At 34.3% G+C, this 26,691-nt stretch overlaps 2 protein-coding genes across 9 annotated transcripts in view; one reads left to right on the plus strand and one right to left on the minus strand.

Moving 5' to 3' along the window:
• The window catches only part of LOC149486965 (uncharacterized), a 216,898-nt gene that overhangs the window by 28,141 nt on the left and 162,066 nt on the right, over positions 1-26,691 (minus strand). The gene's annotated exons all lie outside the window — the stretch shown is intronic.
• Positions 1-26,691, plus strand: part of Appl (amyloid-beta-like protein) — a 110,823-nt gene that overhangs the window by 7,890 nt on the left and 76,242 nt on the right. The window lies entirely within an intron of this gene.

Below are 26,691 nucleotides of genomic sequence, written 5' to 3' on the forward strand. Positions count from 1 at the left end.
ACAACTAAAAACAGAAACTATGAAAGTAAACATAACTAGTAAGAAAGTGATATCATTTAAAACTAAGGAATTATTACAAGAACGGAAAGAACTGATACAACAAGGAAGAACTTACAAAAACAATGGCCATAAGATAGCAGAATTAAGTAAAAAGATTAGTGAACAACTTAGAAAAGAACGGAAAATGAAAAGGTCAACAACATTGAGAACATACATAGAAAAAACAGGAGGAATAAAGAAGGCGCTGCAAGAAATGAATCACAAAAAGGACTGGATTCCAAATATGAAAAATAAAAACAATGCAAAGACCACTAAAAGACTAGAAATACTAGGTATCGCTACGGAATATTATCAAAATTTATACAAAAGCAATATAAAGGAACAAGGAATAAAGGTATATAACTCAGAAAACCAAGAGGAGATTAAACCAATTCTGAAGGAAGAAACAATAAAATCTATCGAAACACAAAAAGTAGATAAGGCACCTGGATCAGACTTAATCACAAATGAAATACTAAAAACTACATTACCAGTGTTAGCACCAATACTTACAGATTTATTCAATGAAATCCTCGAAACGGAAATCATTCCGGAGGACTGGACCAAATCGACAATCATACTGTTACATAAGAAGGGAGACAAAGGTGATATAAAAAACTACAGACCGATCAGCTTAATGTCAAATATTTATAAAATATTTTCTAAAATAATATTAAACAGAATTACCAATACACTAGATGAAAACCAACCTAAGGAACAAGCTGGTTTCCGAAGTAAATTCTCAACCTTAGATCACATACATACTCTACGACAAGTTTTACAGAAATATAGAGAATATAACAAAACATATTACATTGGATTCGTTGATTTTAACAAAGCGTTCGATACCTTGGAACATGAATTTATATGGGACGCTCTAAAGAAACAAGGGATACAAGCAAAATACATAAGAATAATTAAAAACGTATACACAGCGAGCACAGCACAAATTAAACTTGAATCTACTGGCAACGAATTTCCTATTCAAAGAGGTGTACGCCAAGGAGATCCTATATCACCGAAGTTATTTTCAGCAGTGCTGGAGATGATTTTCAGAAATCTTGACTGGACCGAAAATGGCCTCAATATAAATGGAGAAAATCTCAACCACCTGCGCTTCGCGGACGATCTAGTTTTATTATCAGAAGATGCAGGAACTCTGGGTGTAATGATGCAGCAACTATCGGATGAAAGTGCTAAGGCAGGACTGACAATGAACTTAACTAAGACAAAAATTATGACGAATTCTCAACGAACAGTAACAAACGAACTAATAACAGTAAACAATGAACAAATAGAATTTGTAAATGAATATATATATTTGGGCCAACTTATATCGACAGTGGATTGCATGAATAAAGAAATAGAACGAAGAATTAATAATACTTGGAAACGGTTTTGGTCTCTACGGGAAATAATGAAGAATAAAGATATACCTATGAAAGGAAAAAAGAAAGTGTACGAAATATGCATTATGCCATGCTTACTATACGGGTGCCAGACATGGGCGTTAACAGATTTACAGGAAAATAAATTAAAAGTCTGCCAAAATTCAATGGAACGGAGTATTCTGGGTATAAAACTAAAAGATAGAGTGAAATTAGAAGAAATTAAAAATAAAATTTAAACATGCACTCACAACTTACAGACAGCTAAAATGGCGTTGGACAGGACATATGTTTAGAGAAAGTAGAGAGAAATGGACTAAGTTAGTAACGGAATGGTATCCAAGAGATAACAAAAGGAATAGAGGTAGACAAAGCAAAAGATGGGAAGATGAATTTAAGAAAATAGCCGGTCCTGTATGGACCCGCTTAGCAAAAGATAGAAATATATGGAAATCTTTAGAGGAGGCCTTTGTCGACAGACAAGCTGTTCCTTATAAACATCCTGTTGCCGATAATATAAATAAAAATTAGAATAAGTAGAATTAACTTAGTTTTTAAGAAATTGGCATGTAATAATTTTAAGAAAAGTAACAGCAATAAAGGCTATTTTATTTTATTTATTTTATTTTTATTTATTACGACTGATTCCTTTAATAATTTTGGAAATATCCCCTGAGAAAAGCAAAGATTACACATGTGACAGATTGGTGTACATAAAATATTTATAGTCTTTTTTAAAAATATTGCAGATATACCATCCCATGATGACGATGATGAATTTTTTAACGATGCCACAATTTTTTTAATTTCTCCGACATCAGTATGCAATAATGAAAATGAGTTAGACAAAGTTAAGGAGGACTTATATTTTTGCGCTAAAGTATCTTGACTAATTTTAATTTCATTCAAAATATTCTCTGCAAGTTTGCTGCCTACATTGATAAAGAAGTCGTTTACTGTATTGGCAGATTGCTGTGGTGTACTTTCAATTTTACATAGATCATTATGGACATCCTTATTGTTGTTATTCTTTATACCACAGACTCTTTTAATAATATTCCATTGCTTTTTGATGTTGGATTTATTTAATTGTAATTCACTTCGGTCATAATCATTCTTTAACTTATGTAACAAATTATTACAGCAATTTCTGTAGCGTTTATACGTTATTGCTAAATTTAAGTCCTGAGGATATTTTTTGTGTCGTCGATGAAGAGTATCACGGAACCTCATACAACGTAAGAGACCTGACGTGATCCACGGTTGCTTAATTTGTTGTCTACTTGATGATATTCGTGTACATTTTTCCAAAACTTCCGTGACATTCCTTATCAACATGATGGTGACTATTTCTGGATCAGACAATTCCAGTAAGCCTGTCCAGTTTACCTCGGATAATAGTCTTACCGCTTTCGCATAATTAATTTTTTTATGTGCAAGTTTCGTACGTTTTAGTGAAAATTGCTCAGAAGCTACCACTGCCATGAAAAGCGAATTATGATCAGTAATGGAAGATACACAAATAGCAGTCCGAACTTTTATCTTAGATTTAACAAAACAATGATCCAAGCACGATTGACCTCGTGTGGGCAGTAAATGACTAGGTAGGAAACCATGAATCGAGAGTAGGTCCAAATAGTCATCAGATCTATTATCCGCAGTATTCTCCGATATATCAATGTTGATGTCACCAATAATATATATATTAGGAATATTTTTTAACGTAGTTAGCAAGTCATCCATGGAATTAAGAAAATTTTTGATTGAATTAAACGATGGTGAACGATATACACAAACAAAAGCATAGTTTATACCAATTTTTATCACCAAGACGTCTGCATCAGCAACATTAGGTTCAAGAGCCGTTATCTCACTTATGTCGTTGCGAACATATGTGACTATTCCACTATTTTGGTTAACATATGTCAATGTTTTATATAAATTATAACCTTCAAGGGATGGTACCGCCTCAGAGTTTTTTAGCCAACACTCTGTTAATATGATCAAATCAAATTTCTCAGTACATCGCGACAAAAACACTTCAAAATCAGTCATATTTTTATTAATGCTTCGAATGTTCTGTGATACTACTCTTAAAGAAATCTTGAAATCAAGACAAAATTTATGAAATAGAATAGGGTCAATGATCATACAAGAATCACCAGCGTTTATCTCACGATCCACGCCAGTGGAGACCAATTCAATATCATTGATCATTTAAAATAATAAAGAATAATTTTAAAGAGTAATGTCTTATATGATTCATTCCCCCATCAATAAAAGGACATTGAAGAAATATCACCTGAACGCCATAGACTTCTTTGAATTGAACATGCCTACTGTTTCGTTACCGTGTAATTGATCGTGGTGTCTATTATCGATGTTTGGTACAGAGTATGCAAACAAAGGTTGTCAAATTATTTTGCAACTGTCATGCACCACGACAGTCGAGACCTTAATCTGTGGTCGACACTTGTACTTCCGCATTCGATCGAGCCGCTCCTCTGCTGTGCGCGCGCGGCGGCTATTGAAACACGTGTATCGCATCGGATGATTGGGCGCAAATTCATCGAGTGCTGCAGCATCTCCAAGGTACGTGGTGCATTGTTTTTGCTGCTCACTATTTCCGAACATCGATTTTGTGTTAACGTAATTTTCCCTAATGTAGTAGAAGCCACCCGCTATTTCGGCTTGGTGCGATTCTACATTATTTCTGGTGCCGAAACCCGGGAATTTGCGTATCAATTATCATATTCAAAAGCTTATGGTATTACTGGTCACACGTAATTCATAATCTAAAATCAAATTCAATTCCGTTCGTATTAGGTTCTTTGTTTAACAAAGTAGGAAGTTGTTATAAGATCTATTTAAGCAAACACTTATTTTATCGGTGCTTAAATTCATACGGCTTAAAACAATTTCATATTCTAAAACTTAATACATATTCAGAAGTACAAGTCAAAAGTGTTTAATTATTGTAGGAACAAGTTAAGCAATCACATATCTCATCGGTGCTTAATTTTACACAGGCCTATAGTAATTTCACATTCCAAAACATAATTCATTCACGTTACAGTTTATCCTAACTACATAACTAATATTAAAACGTAATATTAGGTCAAGTCGTAATATAAAATAATTTCATTTTATATTAACACTCGGGGGTAAATTGACAATCGAACGTCGAACATTCCAGCGGCTCGCGCAGCGCATCATCATTGTAACTTGTTATTGTAAGTTATAATCTGTATTCATTCACATTACCGTTTCATGCGATTTTCATCCTTAACTTCATATGCGTAAAGGTGAAATAATAATTTCATTGTTTCATTTTATTTCATTGTTTGAAAAATTACATCGAAGATTAACTTTGTTATTTAATTGTTTGTGTTTAAACGTTTTTACATTTTGTTTATTCGATATATACATTTAAATTTAATAAGATGTCTTTATTAACTAAACATACAACTCGGAAGTTAGGTTCTTTGAAAAAATTAAAATCTAAATCGGTGGATGAATATTATACGACTAAGGACTTATCGACATTGCGTAGAAAACGTACTATAGCGCTTAAAAGATTATCGAAGGCGTTAGAAATAGGTAATGCAGCTTTGAGTGATCGTTCACAATACGACCTATTTTTTTCGTATCATCAGGAAATTAAACAAATCGTTTCAAATTTCGAAAATGCTCATTTTAATATACTCGATCTGTCAGACGACGCGGATAATGAAACTGAAATTGAGGAACAATTCGATGAATTATATTTTCAGATACAGTCTATTTATATTAGTTTAACTAAACATGATACAAATAATTCGATTAACTCGAACATCATTTCATCGAATATCCGTTTACCTAAAATTACATTGCCACATTTTTCGGGCGATATCAAGCAGTGGCCTGTGTTTTATGATACGTTTAATTCTTTAATTCATAATTCAACGTCAGTTTCGGACACGGAAAAGTTTCATTATTTAATTTCTTCTCTTAGCGGGGATGCGTTATCGGTGGTTAAGGCGTTCCCTATGACTCACGAATATTATCGCGACGCGTATGAAGCTCTTATTAATCGCTATAAATGTAAACGAACATTAGCTTTTACTTGTTGGCAAGATATTTTAAACACTAACTTCATGCATAACAACGCAACTGAGTTTCAAAAGTCACTCGACTTATTCGATGAAAATTTAAATATTTTAAAATCTATTGAGTTACCGATAGATCGTTGGGATTTTGTTTTAGTTTACCATATTTTATCAAAATTAGACAAGAACTTACGCCGCGATTTTGAGGAGAAATATTCTAACGTGGAGTTGCCGTCTTATGATCAATTAAGAGGTTTTTTGCGTTCCAAATGCGAAGCCTTATTACGAGATACACATTTTTCTGGTGTGAATAAATCTTTAAAGCATTCGACTACTCAAAATCAATCAATGAAACGTTTCAATTCAAATGCACTTGTTGCAAAGAACAATCGAGGTAATTCGAACGATAAGTCTAAGGTTTATTCAAGCAACTGCGCGTATTGCCATAAGTCGCATTCTATTTTTTCTTGTCAAGATTTTATTAGTAAATCGATTGACGATCGTATGGCTATTGCCACTCAAAACAATTGGTGCTTTAATTGCCTGAAGCCATCACATCAATTAAAAAATTGCAAATCTATTTTTTCGTGTCGTATGTGTAAGCGTAAACATCACACCTTACTCCATCGCGATCATAACACTAAGATCGAATCAAATCAAATCGGGTCGTCGCTGGTGTCAAGGTCACATACGAATCATACAGTGCTGTTAGCCACAGCTATCGTTCAGGTTAAGGATGCTTCAGGTAATATGCAATCATTTCGTGCCCTGTTTGATACGGGCAGTCAGAGCAATTTCATAACAGAATCAGCAGTAAAACTTTTAAATTTAACGCCGGCTTCAACAACCGCGGCAATTAGTGGCATAGGGGAAGCGGATGCACCTATTATTGGTGACGTCACTTGTTCTATCGGCACTAACGGTCGAATTCTATTTAACTTGGATATGCACGTCATATCTAAAATATGTGGCGATCAACCTATCGCTCAACTTAATTCATCAAGTTGGTCCCATATTAAATCGTTGCCGTTAGCGGACCCTGGTTTCGATATACCTGGTCCCATTGACATTTTGCTTGCTGCTGATGTATTCGCTGACTCTGTTCTTAATCAACATATCAAGGGAGGTGTCAACCAACCTACCGCGTTTAATTCAATCTTTGGTTGGCTACTTCTAGGTAAAACTAATATTTCATGTAGTAGTCTGTTGCAGACGTTGCCTGTAATCGATAATGATTTGAATTCATTGGTTCATCGTTTTTGGGAATTAGATTCAGTACCGCAAACTTCAATGCTAACTCCAGATGAGTTATTATGCGAACGTAAATTCGTTGAAGAACACACACGTGATGAATCTGGGCGTTATATTGTTCGTATTCCATTTAAGAATAATTCAGAACCTACATTTGAGGGCTCTCGCGAAGTTGCTTTGCGTAGGTTCTATGCTATCGAACGTAGGTTGTCACGTGACGCTTTGTTAAAATCGCAATATGTCGACTTTATGTCTGATTACATCGAAAGTGGTCACATGACAGTGGTTCCTGCAGCACAAGTTGGTACAGGAAAATATTACATACCTCATCATTGCGTTCTACGCCCTGACTCTGCGACCACACGCCTCCGCGTTGTATTCGACGCTTCTGCGAAGGATATACATTCTAAGTCACTGAATGACACACAACTTATCGGCCCAAAGCTACAACCGAATATTTTAAATCTACTTTTACGCTTTAGGGAACACAACGTTGTCTTCATGGCTGATGCTCGTCAAATGTTTAGACAGATTGTAGTAGCGCAAGAACATCGTGATTACCAACGCATTTTCTGGAGGAGTTCTCCTGATGAGCCCCTCTTAGAATATCGTTTAAATACAGTCACATATGGATTAGCTTCGTCTCCGTTTCTCGCTTGCCGTACTCTTCGACAGCTTGCTGAAGATGAGGGAGATTCTTATCCACTCGCAAAACGAGTGCTACTGTCTGATGTTTATTGTGATGACGTCACAACCGGATTTTCATCGTTAGAGGTCGCTCAGGAAGCAAAGTCGCAGATTATTAAACTTTTTAAGTGTGGACAGTTTGAACTTAGGAAGTGGGCTAGTAATAAACCGCAGTTATTGTCTGATCTACCCAGTGATAGTTGTTTGACTGGATCCGTATCGTTAGACAATTCTGATAATCAAATTCTTAAGGTATTAGGTCTTAAATGGAATCCATCCACAGATACGTTCGTTTTCGAAATTGAATCTACTTATCGGCCATGTACTAAGCGGTCAATTCTTAGTGAACTCGCTAGGGTTTTCGATCCGTTAGGTTTTTTATCTCCCATCACAATTCAATCAAAATGTTTAATTCAGAAGTTGTGGATTCTCGGCGTTGGATGGGACCAAACGCCGCCTAACGAGATCATCAATACATGGAACAAGCATCGCACTCAACTTAATCTTTTGAGTGAACTTCTAATTCCTCGGCAACTTACCTGCACGGATGCTGTATCGTATGAGCTTCATGGGTTTTGTGACAGTTCTACCCTTGCATACGGAGCTGTCATCTATTTACGTGTTACAGATGCTGTTGGTAATATTCATGTTTTCTTCGTTTGCTCTAAGGCTCGAGTTGCACCTCTTAAACATACATCGTTACCACGACTCGAGCTCTGTGCTGCAGTTCTTCTATCAGATCTTTACAAATTTGTAAAAGATACGTATCTTTCTCGTATTCATATTGATTCTGTATATTTGTGGTCTGACTCAACTATCGTTTTGTCTTGGCTGCGTTCTCATTCTTCGCGTTGGACAACATTTGTCGCGAATCGTGTCAGTCACATACAGGATATCACCCCTACAGACTGGTGGCATCATGTATCCTCAGGTGATAATCCTGCTGATTTGTGTTCACGAGGTTTATTTCCGAGTGAACTTGTGCACAATGCCTTATGGTGGGCGGGACCGTGCTGGTTAACCCAAGGTAGTGATACTTGGCCTACGGATACAGCTGTTGTCACATCAAATGAGGAGAAGGTCGTTATGGAGAAGGAGCAACGGAAGGTAGCTCTTTCCGCTGAAGAGAGAGCTCCAATCGAACCAACAATAATTGACTCTTTACTTAATCGTTATTCATCGTTTCAAACAATCGTTAACATTTTGGCATTTGTATATCGTTTTATCAATAACTCTAAAAACCCAGCTCAAGCTAATCGTAATAATTTCATTAATAACGTTGAAAGACATAACGCATTATTAAAAATCGTTAAACATGTACAGAGTCAGGTCTTTTCGAACGAAATTGCTAATCTTAAATCGAACAAACCTTTATCGAAACCTTTTCGAAAACTCAATCCATTTATCGATCGATTAGGTATTCTCAGGGTGGGCGGTAGAATTTCACGCGCAGGTTTAGAATACGAACAAAGGCATCCAGCCTTTCTACCGTCTGATCATCCATTAACGTTTTTAATTATCGACAACATTCATCGTAACTACTTGCATCCGGGCATCAATACTACGCATTTCTTACTTCTTCAACAATTTTGGATCATATCGGCAAAACGTACTGTACGCAATCGTTTAAGCAAATGTATACAATGCTATCGAACTAATCCGAAGCCATTACAACCGTTTATGAGTGATTTACCGTCATACCGTGTTAATCAAGTCAAACCATTTTCTATAGTAGGCGTCGATTTCGGCGGACCGTTTCGTATTAAATTAGGCCCACATCGAGGTGCTAAGATTGAAAAGGCTTACCTTTGTCTTTTTATTTGTCTTACAACAAAAGCAGTACACCTCGAGGTGGTGTCTACACTGTCCACTGACGCATTTATAGCTGCGTTACGACGCTTTGTGGCACGCCGTGGTCGATGTAACGTGATACACGCGGATTGTGGAACAAACTTTATCGGTGCAAGAAATCAATTATCGTCTCTTATGCATCAAGCTTCTAATTTAGAAAAGATCGAATTTAAGTTTAATCCTCCATCAGCTCCTCATTTCGGTGGTGTATGGGAAATTCAAATCAAGGCGGCTAAATCTCATTTACTTCGTGTAGTTGGTGATCAAGTTCTTACGTTTGAAGAACTTACAACGCTTTTCGTGCAAATCGAAGCAGTATTAAATTCGCGACCGCTTTGTCCAATCAGTTCGGATCCAAATGATCTATCGGTCTTAACTCCAGGCCATTTCCTTACCTTAGAGCCTTTGACAGCTGTCCCTGATGAAGATCTATCAAATGTTAATATAAGTCGGCTTCATCGGTGGCAGTTGTTACAATCATTTCACCAGAGTTTTTGGTCCAAATGGAAACACGAGTATCTTAACTCACTAACACAACGCGCCAAATGGACTAAGGATTCTAAACCGCTTCAGATAGGCTCAATGGTGATAATTAAGGATGAAAATCGTGCGCCACTACAATGGTCTCTTGCCAGAGTAGTGGATCTTTTACCCGGTTCTGATGGTGTAGCTCGGATTGCAGTAGTTAAAACAGCGAAAAATCATATAATTCAAAGACCGTTGGTTAAGTTATGCCCTCTACCAATCGAGGACTAGCTTAAATCGTTTATCTTTCTTTAGTATCGTAAGGTATCTAGACATTAAGTTATCGTTAGCAATAAGATATCGTGTCTGTGTAACATCTATCGTGTTATACAGAATCAATTAGTTAGGTAACTAGTTTTTATCGTAATCAATAAGTATCATCAATAATTATACGGATCATTCTTATCGTTCTCGTTCCCATTATGTTCTATTTATCGTCTGACCAGAAAATACCATAGGCATTTTGGTGGGCGGGATGTTTCGTTACCGTGTAATTGATCGTGGTGTCTATTATCGATGTTTGGTACAGAGTATGCAAACAAAGGTTGTCAAATTATTTTGCAACTGTCATGCACCACGACAGTCGAGACCTTAATCTGTGGTCGACACTTGTACTTCCGCATTCGATCGAGCCGCTCCTCTGCTGTGCGCGCGCGGCGGCTATTGAAACACGTGTATCGCATCGGATGATTGGGCGCAAATTCATCGAGTGCTGCAGCATCTCCAAGGTACGTGGTGCATTGTTTTTGCTGCTCACTATTTCCGAACATCGATTTTGTGTTAACGTAATTTTCCCTAATGTAGTAGAAGCCACCCGCTATTTCGGCTTGGTGCGATTCTACACCTACTATTTTACAAAAATACTAGCTGTCCCGACAAGCGTTGTTTTGTCTCACTCTTATCATTTAGGGGTATGAAGAATAGATGTTGTCCGATTTGCAGACCTACACGATATGCACACAAAATTTCATGAGAATCGGTCGAGCTATTTCGGATAAGTACGGGTCACGGGAACGAACATTGTCATGTGTGAATTTTATATATTTAAATATATAAGATACTAGCGGTCCGCCCCGGCTTCGCCCGTGGTACATGTTTACGTTTTCTCTACATAAGAAGTAAGAAAACCATCCTCGTACTTCAAGGAATATAATAAAAAAAGAATTATCGAAATCGGTACAGCCGTTCTCGAGTTATGCGCTTACCAACACATTTTGCGATTCATTTTTATATATAAGATTACGTGGATATGGAGTTAAAGGAAATATTAATTTTTTATCTCTTTATTGGAATATGGTGTAGTGACGATTTAAAATTTTATCAAGGCGAAGATTATTCAAATGTCTTACTAGCTATTATGAGCTGACCTTATAGAGTTATGGCTTAACTTTTTATTTTCATTATCAAGGGGATTATATTAAAACATAAACCAGTAGTTGCTATATTAAATTCATCCTGCAAGCAATATTAATTATTTTTTTTATGTTGCTTCTTCTTATTATGATCTGATGTTATAACTCATAATATTTAGTTGATTTTCTCCAACACGGTATTTAGATTAAGTTACGCATTTTAAATGAAAAATAAATTTAATAAAAAAGTAAATTGTAGGTATTAAATATTAATTATTGACTAGAATTAGAAATAACTAATCATCTTTCACTAAAGAACGCATTTTATAAAACCCAATCAATAAACGTTTTCCTTACATCACTATTATTGTCATATAAATAATTGGTTTTCATTCCGATATTTCTCCATTTCGCGTACAAAACACTCGTTCTCATATTGGATTAAAAGTGAAGTGTTGTGCAATTAAAAATTGACTGTTCGCAAATATCGAATGTTCATTGAAAGTGGAGACATACAGATGGGAATTAACGATAATTGCGTTTTCATATACTACCGTAGTGATGTGCGGAATATCGATGCGGGAAATGATCTCATTAAACGGTGATTGAATTTGAAGTCCAGTTCTATAGATTGATGAATACGTTCATACTTCATTACGTATGTGTAGAATTATATTATTTGAGGTATGTGTGGGCGGGTACATGGGATTTATTTATAGATAGCTGTGTATAATTTACTGATGGAGTTAACGAGGCGAGGGTTGGACATTAACAGCTGTGCAAATTATTCTCTAATTATAATTCTTTTAGAAACAATAATAAGCCATTTAAATGTCTCAATTCCCTTTTTAATAATAATAATTTACGTCTTGAGGGTCAAATATTACATCAGGTTGAATAATTAATTAATATTAGGGGCTATAATACCTAATTGAATGTTAAATGTTTTATCGAATCAAATACAAGTATATTGTTATAAATAAAAGCAACAGAAACACGCACAATTAATACAAAAGTAATCGTGATTCTACTCAAGGACGATTTAAGTACATTCCATTAGCAATTTGTATACAAAGAAACGAAATTGGCTTATTGCGGGAAGAATAATATTTTCATTTCAATTTTCGAGAAAAGTTTTAAGTACGCGGTGCCATTATAAGAGAAAATGTTTACAATTTATGTTACTTGTTAAAGAAAAACTCTCTTCTCACTTCGCAGCTAGAGCGAATTATCTTTTTTTATTTCACATTTCCAATTTCTTACATATGCGTGGTTCTTTTTAATACATTTTAAGCTATTGCATAGCTTCTATCGCGAGCCTTGAGCGCGGGGAGCGAATCGAGAAATTCCGTAACGAAAAAACCTCACGCTCCCCACTCCGATGGGCTCGGAGCTGAGGTGTGGCTTGAAGGCATAGCATGCAATAGCTTTACCGCGGCCGCGGCAGTCCCCGAGTGCCACACGTCTTTTTTTTGATGTTTCAAGATTTTAAAGAAAATATTTTTTTAACGTGAGGTTTTGTCACAATTTTACGTTTATATAACGCTTTATCTAATTTTATAAAAAACCGAACACATTAATATTATTCACAGTATTGATATTTAAAAATGGAAGACTTACCGAATTAAAGTTTCAAACAGCGTCCGCAAGATGGAGCTAAGCAGTCTTAAGATAATGGGCGCTTAACAAAGATTTTGCACAAAAATACATTAAAATAAAATAGTTATGAGGCAGAGCTAAAAAAATACCAATATTGCTTCAATATCTAGTAGGCACTGTAGTTCTTAGATAACTTCATTACTTCTAACAATATAGTTAGTCTGAAAATAATATTACATTAATTGAGTAGTGCCTACTTACTTAATACTAATACGATTAAGCTGCTTAAAACTGCTTGCTTAAAACGAGCACAAAGGAGATTCACTAAAAACAACAGCGTGATACATATTAAAACCTTCATTCCAGCTGTTTCATATACGCACTTCAACCTTCCTCGCGTAAAAATTAAAAAATATAGGGCGTGATTTCGGTTCATCACATTTCACCCTGTACTGGTTTGGTGCAACACCGCTCAATTTAGTTAAGAATACTCGTGGGTCCTATTACGAATATTACACACGTGCGCTGAAAATGCGGGGGTTATCATGTAATTTGAGTGATTTATATACGCGGTTAAGTTTTCTGCAGCTGCGGTGTATTTGAAATACTTTTTGCGTATTCATTTTACTTTCAATGAAAACAATTTTTTACTCATAGACAAATGGTACCGTAGCTTTTTATTTAATAGTTTTATTCCATTTATACATTTTTATGTATAGTTCGCATGCAGTTTTTATAGCTTTATTGAGCTAGATGGAGATTATAGCTTTCGTTATGGATTGAATTTTATAAAGTAGAGCATTCTCAATTCATTTATTTCAATTTTAAATAGCCTCAAAGGTAATAGAGTCACAAATTTTTTGACTTTTTCTAATTGACACTGTATGGCGCAAAAATAGTTATCTAGTAATAGTTAAAAAAAGTTAGCAATTACTGTACAAATAAAAAGGAACCGGCAACTACGACCGAGGTCTTTAATTACTGTTTAATAAAAGTGGACTTTTTCGTTTAAAAGCTTGTCAAACACCAAAGCCACCGCAATCCATTGAGTTTGAGAGATTTAATTCGAAAAATTCAATATCGAAACGCCCGTTTCACAGCTCCGAGCGATCTCCAACTACCCTCAGGGAAGTTGTATGTAGTCTTTTGTTCGGGAAGTAGTACATCTTCAAAGATGCGGATATATAAGATACATAGAATAAGAAGTTGGGATGCGGGAATACTATTTTAAGTTTTCCACATTCTACGTTTCGCTGATGCCGTAGTTTCATGACAATGGCTTTTTTACAATGGCTTGTTGTGCGCCTTTGTTTCTTAACTGTCTGCTCAGAATATTAAAACTGTTCAGGCCTGAGGAATGTAGACTGTTTTGTATAGCATTAATAAGGGCTTCTTTGAGAACATTAGCTTGGAAATTAATCGCGTAATTTTTATGTGGATAAAAGGCTCTGTGTTTAATGAAGAACATTTATTTAGAAGATATAATTACAAAAATCATTTGGTATTACGGTTAAAGAAATATGTTGAAAAAAAAAATTAATACTTCCTACTTGATTACAGAATGTAATACAAACTAAAGAAAGAGCATATTTATTATTAATATTTAAAATAAATTTTATAAAATGCGTTTTGAGGAATGATAGAGCTACAATACAATTTCGTATAAAATATTTCCATGGCTCCTTTTATGCATATCGAAATATAAATTGCATCAAATGTAAAGGCTAATCTACAAGAATTGGAAGAACGCCAAAGTGAGTTGAAATTAAAATCGTTAAGCACACAACGCCGAAAGAAATGCTAGTGTCAAGGCTACTTACTGTAGATCAAGAGCCCACGACGGCCAGACTTTCCTTTCTTTCGGAAAGTTGAAAGTTTCTCTGTATATGTCTCCGATACAGATAAGAACGACCAGCGACTATCAAGTTTGGATTGTGGTTACTTTGGCAGGAAACAGGTAGTAAAGTTGTATAAAATAGTACCTAACTTTCATTATAGTTTAAAAGCTAAATTTTATATATGTTACTTGGAGACCTATAAAAAGATATTACCTTAAGAGCCAGACAGTTTTCATGGTTCTTACATCTAGCCAGACACATTTAAAAAATAACTAACATATCATCAAATTCACATAACTACCTAAAAGCATAACAAATATGAAATAACCCACTAAAAACATTAGTTAACTATAATTATTAAAAAAATAAAAGTATAATATATAAGAAATAAAGTTATTACTTATCTTTTACTTAGACTTATGTTGATGGAATTACACGTATCCCGATGACTTTTTTATTGTGTCATCGAGATACGTGAAATTCCATCAACATAAGCCCCCGTAAAAGATAAGTAATAACTTTATTTCTTATATATTATACTTTTATTTTTTTAATAATTATAGTTAACTAATGTTTTTAGTGGGTTATTTCATATTTGTTATGCTTTTAGGTAGTTATGTGAATTTGATGATATGTTAGTTATTTTTTAAATGTGTCTGGCTAGATGTAAGAACCATGAAAACTGTCTGGCTCTTAAGGTAATATCTTTTTATAGGTCCCCAAGTAACATATATAAAATTTAGCTTTTAAACTATAATGAAAGTTAGGTACAATTTTATACACCCTTACTACCTGTTTCCTGCCAAAGTAACCGCAACCCAGACTTGATAATCGCTAGTCGTTCTTATCTGTATCGGAGACATATACAGAGAAACTTTCAACTTTCCGAAAGAAAGGAAAGTCTGGCCGTCGTGGGCTCTTATATTACTGGGCTTAGCTATTGTCGCAAGGTACGGGAATATACACGTCTAGATAGCTCAAAAGATTTCTGTAAGAGGCTTACTACTCCTTGCGAGTTCTATTCGATGTCTCCTATGTAATCTATGGATTTATGTTTTATCGCCCACAGATACTAGAAAGCTTTCATAACGACAGTGTTTAAACAAATATGGACATTTTTAGGTTATATTTTTACCTTTTCATTCTGTATGTAGAAAACAAAGGAACAAATTTTTTTGATTTGATGATCAAATTCAATAATTTATTCAATTCTGAGCATTAACAACGCATATTTTGTCACTTTGAAAATGAAAAACATGTGTAAACAGTCTCGTCCTTGTTTTTCACCTTTCTAAGCCAGCTCTACAAGAAAAAATACCAGCATAAAAGACAGCCACTAATCGATACGCGCGAACAAAAAGCTTTGAGTGAAACGGTGAAGTTTTTCTGCACATGTCCTTGTACTTTGAAGGCACGCGATCAGCCATTATTGATTAGTTTCCCACCAACGGCCATTGTGTTGGCCAATGGTTGGCCAATGTTATGGCAGCTATGACGTCAATTCCATAGTGAAGTAGATATAAAGGTGAATGTTTTGTATTTGAATATTTTTTCCATTAACCTTTTCAAGAACTTATTTTTGTCAGAAAAGTTTTTGCGACATAAAATCCATTGTGTCTAAACTCTATATTATTGTGTTAACTAACTTACAAAATTTAACCAAATTATTCTTATCACTGTATATTCTGAATATAATAAGAAATAGCTTCCATCAAGTTATTTGGAAAGTGGTTACTCAGATAGTTGACTCTTCTTAAATCTTTTCAAAAAAATTCCATTATTCATTTCGAACTAACGGACTTGGCTTATCTATTGGACGTAGCATTGGCCCAACTACCACCAACATGCCAACTTACGGTATCCCTAGGATCCAGTTAAGCTTGTTCTCGTTTAAGGCAATCGTAGTACTATGCTATTTGCACACAATTTCAAATATTTTCTCACGGGGCTAGTACGGCGATAAAAAGTGCATTTATCCTAATGGCATGTGATGTGAATTGATTAGAAACGATTAAAAGTATCACGTTTGTTTTTATACGAAGTGAAATACATTTGTTTAGTTTCTTCGTCTTTAATTTTTGGAAGAAACGCACATTAAAATTCACCTCTGTGAAATAGGATAACTAGAAGACAAATTACATGTATAAAATAATTGAAATATTTGGAAAAACCCGCATTGAAAAATATTCTAACTGGTAGGTAAAGGATTTTACAATGTGGAGAAATCCTTTAAGTTCTATAAAACATACTAAAAGTGGTTAAAACTCGAAACTTTTAATACCTACAAGCCATTTTGTATTACACTTACGTTTCCTGGTATAAAGTTGAAACGAGCTTTTGAAAGGAAGTAAGTTTATAGTCTGGAAAATTTTATGACTGGTTGTATTTGAGAGATAGGGGTAAAATGAATATGTTCTGTACATTTATGTTCTAATGATTGACTTACAATTTTGATTAATTTTTCACAAAACTTGTAAGAAATAGGAATATAAAACAAACATTGAAATACTGTCCCGTAAACCAACAGAAACCCATTGATCACACGAATTGGCATTCATTAACAAAACGAGCCAACTAAAACACGATCAAAACCTTTAATGAATCTTGCAACTCGACATATCACTTCATTGCTGCTAATTGCCCGAGCTAGCCGGCCAATGAAGCGCGAAATGGCTATTCTGCCCCATTTCCCACTGAGTAAACAATGTTAGTACATCCTGTGCATTGTTTGGATTATGTATTATAGAAAATGGATTAAATAAACTTATTATAATTATAGAGTATTTGAGATTCTCCTGCTAAATAAAGCATGAACAGATCTTGGATTACATCCCATTTAAAACATTATGTTTTAGCCCTTTGTTTTTAGCCATATTCTGCCAAAGCATTGGTCAACAGAGACTAACATGAGAAATTTGTAGAGCCTAAGTGAGTGAGAAAATATGATTGGACCCGTTCTTCCACATATTTATATTGCAAATTGGGACCAAAGATTCTTCCAAATATTATGGTCAGTTTGATGTGATCTAGATGCATGGTGCTCTTCATCCAAAAAGTTTCTACTTGTATAAAAATTACAGCATTATATTTTCAGATGTATTCCCAAACGGCATTCTATCTTTATTGCACATAAATGTAAGCCTAGCTCTTATCTCGCATGCAAAATTTCAACGTGCGATAACATGTAAATTGCCACATGATCCTTTGTCATGTGGTAACACCCTCTATGCGAGCGTGTTGCAATTCATTCCAGAGCCTTCTCCCATTACTAATAGTTTAAAGTCACTTCCTACAGCACTGTGATACATCTTGCCATATGATCAGTGAAGCACATGTTACATGCCACTAGACAATGCTTTACGAGCGGCCGTGTATCATTGTGACGGCAGGCAAATGTGGCGAGACGCGGACGCCGGAAAATTGAATATTTATGCACTGTTTATTAAATTATGGTTATTTAAACTTGTGTTAGAATGTAGATTATTTATTTTGTAAAAATAGATTTTTGAATGATAAATCCTTGGAATTTTTATTTTTAATTTCGTAGATGAACGGAAATAAGACTGAACATCCTTTTCCTTGAAAAAGAAAGAATACCTATTTTAACTACACACTGAACACTTCTTCTTTTACTAAAACCCTGGTTTTCCTAACTTATTATTCAATTTTAAAGTATGTAACCTAAATGTAATGCAATTTCATAATATGTAACCTAAATGTAATGCACCACCACCATAAAATATGTAATCCTTATGGTTTTTCGGGTAGTCTGGCAGAAATCGCTTACAGCGACCGCCCTCTGTACATATTATAACTTGTATCACTCTTATTTTGTAATCTTGTATTTTTGTGTGCAATTAAGAATTTTTCATTCATTCATTCATTATTCTGGATTTAGCGTATAGTGCCAATGATAGCATTGGCATTAGGGGATAGCCCCTTATCCAGAACCAAGCAAGCATCGCAAATTACATATAATAATTTATGTTATAGTAGTAATATAGAAAATGGTACATTTATTATAATGGCGGCGGAAACACCTGTTCCAGTGTCCGAGAGTTCTGCATTACGAGTGGTGTGTCAAAATGACGTCAGCAAATATGGCGGAGACGAACAGAGCGGAAAATTGAATTCCCTTAATGGAGTCGTTTTAAACATTTTCTTAAAATATGCATTATTTTTATGTAGCATGAGACTACGTTGTTGACAAAGTTTAAACAGGATCGTGAAGAAAACATTCCTTTTGACTAACAGTTCCTTCTCATTATAAGCGTAAAGCGTATCTTGTTAAAAGAGATAAAAATATGTTAAAATGTTTTTAACTCAATTCTTCTATGAATAACATGGTTATTGGTGGTGGTTCGTGATTATTTATCATAATTTCAATAGCATTCTTGAAATAAATATTTATTTCTCATTGATCTACAAACAATTCGGCTTTGTAACTCTTGCTTTTTCGAAAAATTAGCAACACTCGTGCAATAGTGTAGTCAAACTTCTCTACGCAAAATATCGGCAAGAATTTACGAGCTATTCCGTATAAACTCTCAAATCCCCTGACATTAAACAAAGGACCGCAGACGGTAATCACCAGAACGGTCAATATTGGTCCCATACAGATTCACTGGACTGTACCATGTCCACACTATAACTATTGGAACATCATTGCTAGTGTTAAATCACATGTTAAATAAATTTGTAGAGCAAAAAGAACTTATAGAGCAGATGTCAATTTTAACGGTTTTTGTTTAAAGTGATACATAATAATATATAAAATAACAAATTTCATGGATATGCCATGGCCATGACAGAAAATGATTTAAAGAAAAATTACATAAGCACTGATATAGGGATATCTTGTGTATAAAAAAAATACCCGCATTTCATGAGTATTATACAAAAAATAACAAATCTTTCATGATCATTATAATGTAGATACATAAAATTTATTTCGATATGTATATTATAATACGCTATGAAACAAAAGGTATGTTAAAACTGTCTTGAAACAAAAAGAAAAATTATTGAAATGTACCTTGTCGTAATAATGTGAATATTCATATTTCGCAGGAATAAGAATTTATCGAAATAAAATCGCGCGAAGACGTTTCATAAAAAGTAACACTACGCCAGACAAGAAAATTCTCCTCGAATCTAAAAAAAGGACATGAGAAAATGTTCTTGAATGGATATTGCGAAGAATATCGGTCTTTGTTCACTTTTTATCCGGTAAATTTCAATTTTGTGCTCTAGTAATGGCGTTAGGCGGAAATTTTCATAGCATTTCATGAAAGAAAGCTGTTCCAACTTCTTTCAATAGTGAAGTATCATTCAAGCTTATTAAATAGTGCCTATGCATTAATTTTTTGCTTTAGAAATTTTTTGCTGAATTACAGCATTTTGCTACTCTTGTCCCATTTTATTTACATTTGCGTTTTAAATTTTGATTCTTCAAATTCAACGTTTTTAAATGTTGAAACCTTGGATTCTTAGAATGTGTGAGTTATTTTTCGTACAATGCGTTCATTTCAAATTTTAATAAAGATTAATTACTGGCTTGCGAAAAAATTATATTTCGTTGAAAGATTTATCATTCTTGTCTCATTATTATTACCATTTAAATTTTTCTTTGATTTGATTGTTCTGTTTATCTATAGGTTTATTACATGGTATAAAAAAAGCTATTCTAGATCCATATGAAGACACCTTTTCAATTCGTTATAATTGTTTCTAAAAATAAAGAACGTAAATATTCAATATATTAATAATTAAACGTTATTACACACGTCCATATTTTAAATAATTCATAATTTTTTAATTAACTTTACATTTTAATTCACATTGTGGTTTAAAGGTCTCGGTAAAAATATTTTTGTAAATTGAAATGAGGCTTTATAGGCGAAATGGCACTCGTAGCTCGAACGAAGCACGTTTTATGAATTGAATTTATATTATGTTTTTATTATTGCTTGAAATAAAACTGGTTCGTTCAAATTGAATTCTAAATGTAAATAATAAAGACACCACAACATAGTAGCACAGACTTTATACAAATTCAATAGGATGATACTCGATACCAAATCAACGGAAGCATATCAATTAAAACTTGAATAAGTATATGCATGAATGAAATTATTGTAAATTCTGCATGGAAATACTTTCAAAGATGTTTTTATATTAATAAACATTCAGCGTATACAAATTTTTATTACATAATTTTATCTTAGATTTTGTCATATAAAACTTAAAAGTAATTATATAAATAATGGTAGAGAAGCAATCATTAGCCATAATAATTTAAATTTACATTATTCACGCATTTCAGTCTAAATGACTAATGGCTTTAGAGAAAATGTTCGCACAAACACGTTCCAGCCGGACAAAGGGTCTGCGTAGAAAGTTAAAAGCACCCAGTGGAATTGGGGCCTTTGAAGGGCCCCGAGTTCGTTCACCGGCGCGTCTAATGGCATTATAAAACTTTAATGTGTGCGGAACCCAGCATAGTGCAGAGCACTCGCCATTGATGGATACTAACCAATCTCTATTGCCTAAGTGATTCGAGTCTGACTCTAATGGACTGAGAAATGTCCTAGATAAGGGAGCTTTGAATATAATAGTAGCTCGGCATTACTTAAAGACGGATATGTAGAAATGGTACGATTGCCATATACGTACAGAACGTTCAATTAGATGTTATCTATCGGTTTCTGTAACTGGCTACTTAATTTTTTCAAAATGTAACAGGTAAAATACGGATTTTATTATATTGTAACATTTTGAATATAAAGTAAAATTCAGCAAATTTTCATGAATGAAACATGAAAGGTATTTAATTGAAAATTTGAAGACTTGCAAACTGAGAGGCGAGAGATTTAACTTCAGCATTGACGGCGTCATTACAAAAGGTGTTAGCTCGCACATACTTCGTTACGAAGCGTTTGTCAGCACCCCTTAATAAATTTATCTTGTCAAGGGAATATTAAGCAAGTTTAGGAACAAATTACGAGCGCAAAGTCGCTCGCACCTTCCAAGTTAGCGTGTAATTACGGAGACATTTGGCGTAATGTCCTCTCCGAGCTGCCGCCGTTTTACTGCTCAACACGACGCATATCACACTTCCGCTTCGGCGTAAACGAGCGAAGATAACCTCTTTATTGCTTGTCGACCCGCCGAACTTCTGGATACTCGAGAATATTGATTCTCATACCAGATAAGGGAATCGATATGAGCAAAATTCTTTAACCCCGAATCCGAGCTAACTCAAACTCGCGTAACCGTTACAGCTCCGTTTTATTAAAAGCCGTTTTTATTGTCGTTTCCAGATGCCATAAAAGCACTCGCAAGCACTACACTTTTGTGAAATAAAACTGAATTTTGTCGCGCCAGCTTCAATGTTTTATCTGGAAATCTACAGCTGCTATTTTGCTACATTGTCTGTTGTTTTATTTATCGCATCTACAATTTTATGTGGCGTCGTTTATATTACGAGCGGTCTTCCAAATTATATGCCGGAACGTCTGGAGCGAGTCGATTAGGAAATTCGGGTATTTGTGGAGCTGTTAAAGCATTTCATTGCATAAGTTTCCTCGAATTAATCCTAAGTCTCCTGCAGTCGGAACGATAATAGCTTTAGATATGACAAATTGAGAGAGAGACTTGCACACATTAAGAAGTAATTAATAAGGAAAACGACTTTGTTTCTGGCCTAGTCACCATTTCCTTACTTAATCTTTATTATTATAAAAAAAATATTAATATAAATATAGCTTACCAGTGCAATAAAAAAATTTTTACCAATCAAGAACGTTATTTTTTTTGTTCGAGAAATTTGTTATTAACAAAGGTTACTTTTTGTGAGCTTGGTACCCGGCTAGCAGAAGTCTCTAGGAGTGTCACAGGCGCTCCTGTGGAACGGAGCATGTAGGTTAAGGGCCCTTGCGCTTTGTTAGCTCAACGGCACGCGAGTCGAGGGTTCGTGGCGCACTGGCGTTTTGCGTCTTTCCTCATCACCCTATCTGCCACTGCGCTCTGCTCGCCCGGTACCAGCCACTTTGATTATGCATTGCAGTCCCGTACACTGAATATATTTTAAACGCGTTCGTTAATCAAACCATTAATCAGACACTATTAAAGTTGAGTGTTTATCCTCTCGTGATACAACCCAATAAATCTCGGGCTTAGTCTACGGCTGTGAATAATGGGTTTGACCTCAGATATCGTTATAAAGGCTATTTGTTTGCCCTCTCCAATAAGTCACAAAAGGCAATCCTATCTCAATTTGGCTGTAGGATCGAATGCGACTGGCAACAATCCAAGGTACACTTTTAATTTTGCTAAGTCCAAAAAGAATGCGCCATTTTATGAATAAATAAAGACATAAATTGTAAATGTTTCTTTTTGTGAGCTATTTGTTAAATTGTTTTGTTATTTATGAAGTTTATGTAACAGAATATTCTTAAAAGGTTGAATCGCTTCTTTATATCTATAAGTAATAGTAATATCGTCAAAAACCACATTATATTTCGTCTTTCGTGACTTAATCTAATACTAAATAACTAACTCCACTTATAACAATGTAACGACGTTAAAATTATTATTGAGAATGCAATTTACGCGGTAGAAAAGGTTCAAATGGATTTTCCGACAGTCTAATAACGAGTTTGGTTTGCTTGTCCTGCAAAGACCTCCCCCAAGAGGTGAGGGGCAAAACTCATTTCCGTCCTCGTCGGAACCAAGCCGGCCAATAAGTAGAGAAAAATGGTATTCAGAAACTCTCGACTCGTTCGTTTTCAACGTAATTTTTATTCCTTTTTGTGGTTTCTTTATCGTATTGTTATCATACTATAAGGGCTGTTATTGTGCAACTTTCAAGCAGGTAAGCAACTTTTTTGATACCAGATTCGCGTGATTCTTTTTGATTGATAGAGCCTTCTCGTGAGGTTGTATTTAAATTTGGTAACATTACTTTTGAGTTATATTCCAGATGGATAAGAAGTTATAAACTTCTTTGTATATTACAGTATAAATGAATATATTAAAGATTATTGAGATTCATTACTCAAAGCAACTATGTTGGCTGAGAAATTAATTTCATTATATTCAGAACTTCTATTATTAATTGAAACCACTCATATAAATTGGTTGATTGTGTATGCTCTTTCGAACATCTTCTACAAATGTCACGACTGAAATTGGTAAAGCTGGCTCAGCCTACGTTTGCATCCGGGTCATCCTGGCAAACCTCCAGATCCATCCCAACATATGTAGGACACCAAGTTTTAACATAATGACTGTGTTGGCCTACTTTAATTGTTCTTATACATAGCGGCAAATCTTTTACAATCACCAGTGTTTTCTTATACCTCAGAGAATTTTCTAGAAATGTTTGTTAAAGTTTCGTTTCTGGATGTTTAAATTCATTCTGACGACAGCAATGTCTGTTAAGAATTTTAAGTACTTATCCGAAACTCTTAGTTCGGTCGTTCATATTAAATATTTCTGGGCGTTCTTTAATATTGCCCTCTTTACTTTCATTTACACGTGAAAAAGATTAACTACCTACCTACTTTCTCTTTCTTATTACTTCAACGGAGCTAAGATGTTATTGCGGTAAAAATAGTCCTTTTATAAAGAATCGAAAGGAGGAGGTAAATAGATAGATAGGTAACTAAAAGCAGTTATTTACTGATATAATGGAATAAAATTTATTCGTTTTTATTAGTTATTTATACGATTTTGTTACAAGTTTTAACAATCTCAGCATTTATTCAAATCGACCTCTCCAAAGTAATGCACTCGAATGTTCTCGAAGTAGTTATATGCTGAGTTAATGGAAATCTCAAAGCTCGATTCCGTCCAATGCGGTTCGTAATTTAGATTACTAGATGCTGTATTGAGCTAATCCTTGCGCCAGTAAAATGGTCGAGAAGATTAGAAAATGTGATTCTGGAAGTTTCGAATTTCAGAAATTGTTCATGTTACGTTTTATAGTAGGTAGATGTAGGTGAGTATGAGCCGAATAAATGTTTTGTTATTTTCAGTTAGGTTTTGTAGATGAGCATTTTTTTAATGTTTTGAAATAAATTATTTCTACATATCAATGTTTTTATTTAAGTTTTTGAAAATTAGTCAAATTACTTTATGGATGCACAAAAAAAACAATTCATCGTTGTTTTTTGTAGTAGGTATGTAGATATATTGCATGAAATATACATAGAGATAATAATTAAAGTCCATTGAACAAGCACGTTGATATATTATAAATTACGGGTTAATGAGAGTGCATTCAATTGGTATAATTAATTTGTAGGTATCCATCAAATATTATGATATTGGTTTTCAACAAAATTTCTGATCTCTTCATAATTAAAATTCCACTTTACAACCTACATAACTACAAATTTTAATATAATATTATTAAAATCAGAACTATAAGTTTGTGTACCTATGTTGTTTGTCAAAAGCAAACAGTTTTCTAATTCAACAAATAGTTAGACCTCATAATACAGTTGAAGTAACAAGCAAATAAGCGAAATTATTAATTAGGCTAATGTCACATTCCCGCATTTCAAGATGGCGGTAAGATGAAAGTTAAATATTCTGTCGGCGAAAGTACACAGTAACCTCATTCTTTTGTATAAAAAGTAATCAAAGCCGAGCATTACTAACAAGGAGACAAAGTCATTTAATTTGCGGGAAACCCACGATGTTAGCGTTACTCAATCCCACTAGCGACATTACTAAGATGAGGTGAGGTATTTGTTGCAAAAATGGCGCGTATTAATATTCAACAAGATGGCGAACAGTGAACACGAATGTCGGGAGGCTAATTAAAAATAATTATGAAGACCGGTCTGAACTCCAGGGTATAAAGTATTAATAGTCTGCAAGCCAGAGTGACAGCGTCCTCAAAGGAATATCAATGTTGGAATTTCAATTTAGCTAAGATGAACTTAATTATGCAGCCATTTAGCTTCGTTTTTCAAATACTTAAGGCGGTACCAAGGCTCCTTGAATATTATGTTTACCCTGAAAACAAATATAAATAGTCCTCTATTAAATGGATGGCAATTAAATTTTATCACAGTAATAATAAAAGTAACATCTTCACATTTAATATAATAAAGGGAAAGTTTATCGACATTATACTTAAAGTAAACTAAGTTATAAAGAAACAAAGTTAATATGTATGTGTAGATCTTTGTTGTTCTTCCCGAGTGAGAGAATACTAAAATAATATAAAGTTTCATCTAACATAACTTTCCATGCAACCTAACTTCAATTTATCTGATAATTATTATTATTACTATGTAATATAATTCCATAATTATAGCGATTCGTCATTATCAGTGATTTTTACCACATTTTTTCTTCAGTCTTTCATTTAAAAATTGAATCAAATAGATTATTTTATTTAACATTTGTCTTATATCTCGTAAAATATATAATAGAGCGGGCTCCAAGGAGATGTTCGTTTGCATAAATAGCGGACCTAAATCTGACTTCTGATATATATTGTATAGATCCCAGACATCCTATAGACAGATGTTGCCAACCAGTTTTGTGGTCCCCCTCCCCGCACCCCGGTAATTAAATATGGCATACAAAGAAAAAAATAAACATTTCCAAAACATGCCGCGTGGGGTATCAAATGAAAGAGCTTATTGAGTAGATCACGAATATATAGCATACTATAACATTTCTTTCACTTTCTCTAAGATTTTTTAGAAAATTTACGAAAATGCTCCATTTTTGAGTTAACTTTAAACCACTAAAGATTGAAAACTCATGAATATATTTTTTAAATTATTATTCTAAATAATTAACAATAGTCCATTGTTTACGATTCAATAGTTCGTACAGTGAAATAGTTGCATGGGGGAGTGGGGGGAGCATTCAAAGATGGCGAGTATATTTTCAAGTTTATGCCAGAAATAAAGGCCTAATACAAAAATATCGGTGTCAGGGCTTAGAATAATTATCTCTGCACTGTGTTTGTGTTTGACTGAATGAAAAATATGGCAGAAAATTCTTGAATCAGCCTCTGTGTGATTAGATTTGGCATAAACTTCAG

The sequence above is a fragment of the Colias philodice genome, chromosome 7 (genome assembly GCF_061535455.1).
Source record: "Colias philodice isolate Cphi_HAF_F1 chromosome 7, ilColPhil1 Martin Lab GWU primary, whole genome shotgun sequence".
NCBI lineage: Eukaryota > Metazoa > Arthropoda > Insecta > Lepidoptera > Pieridae > Colias > Colias philodice.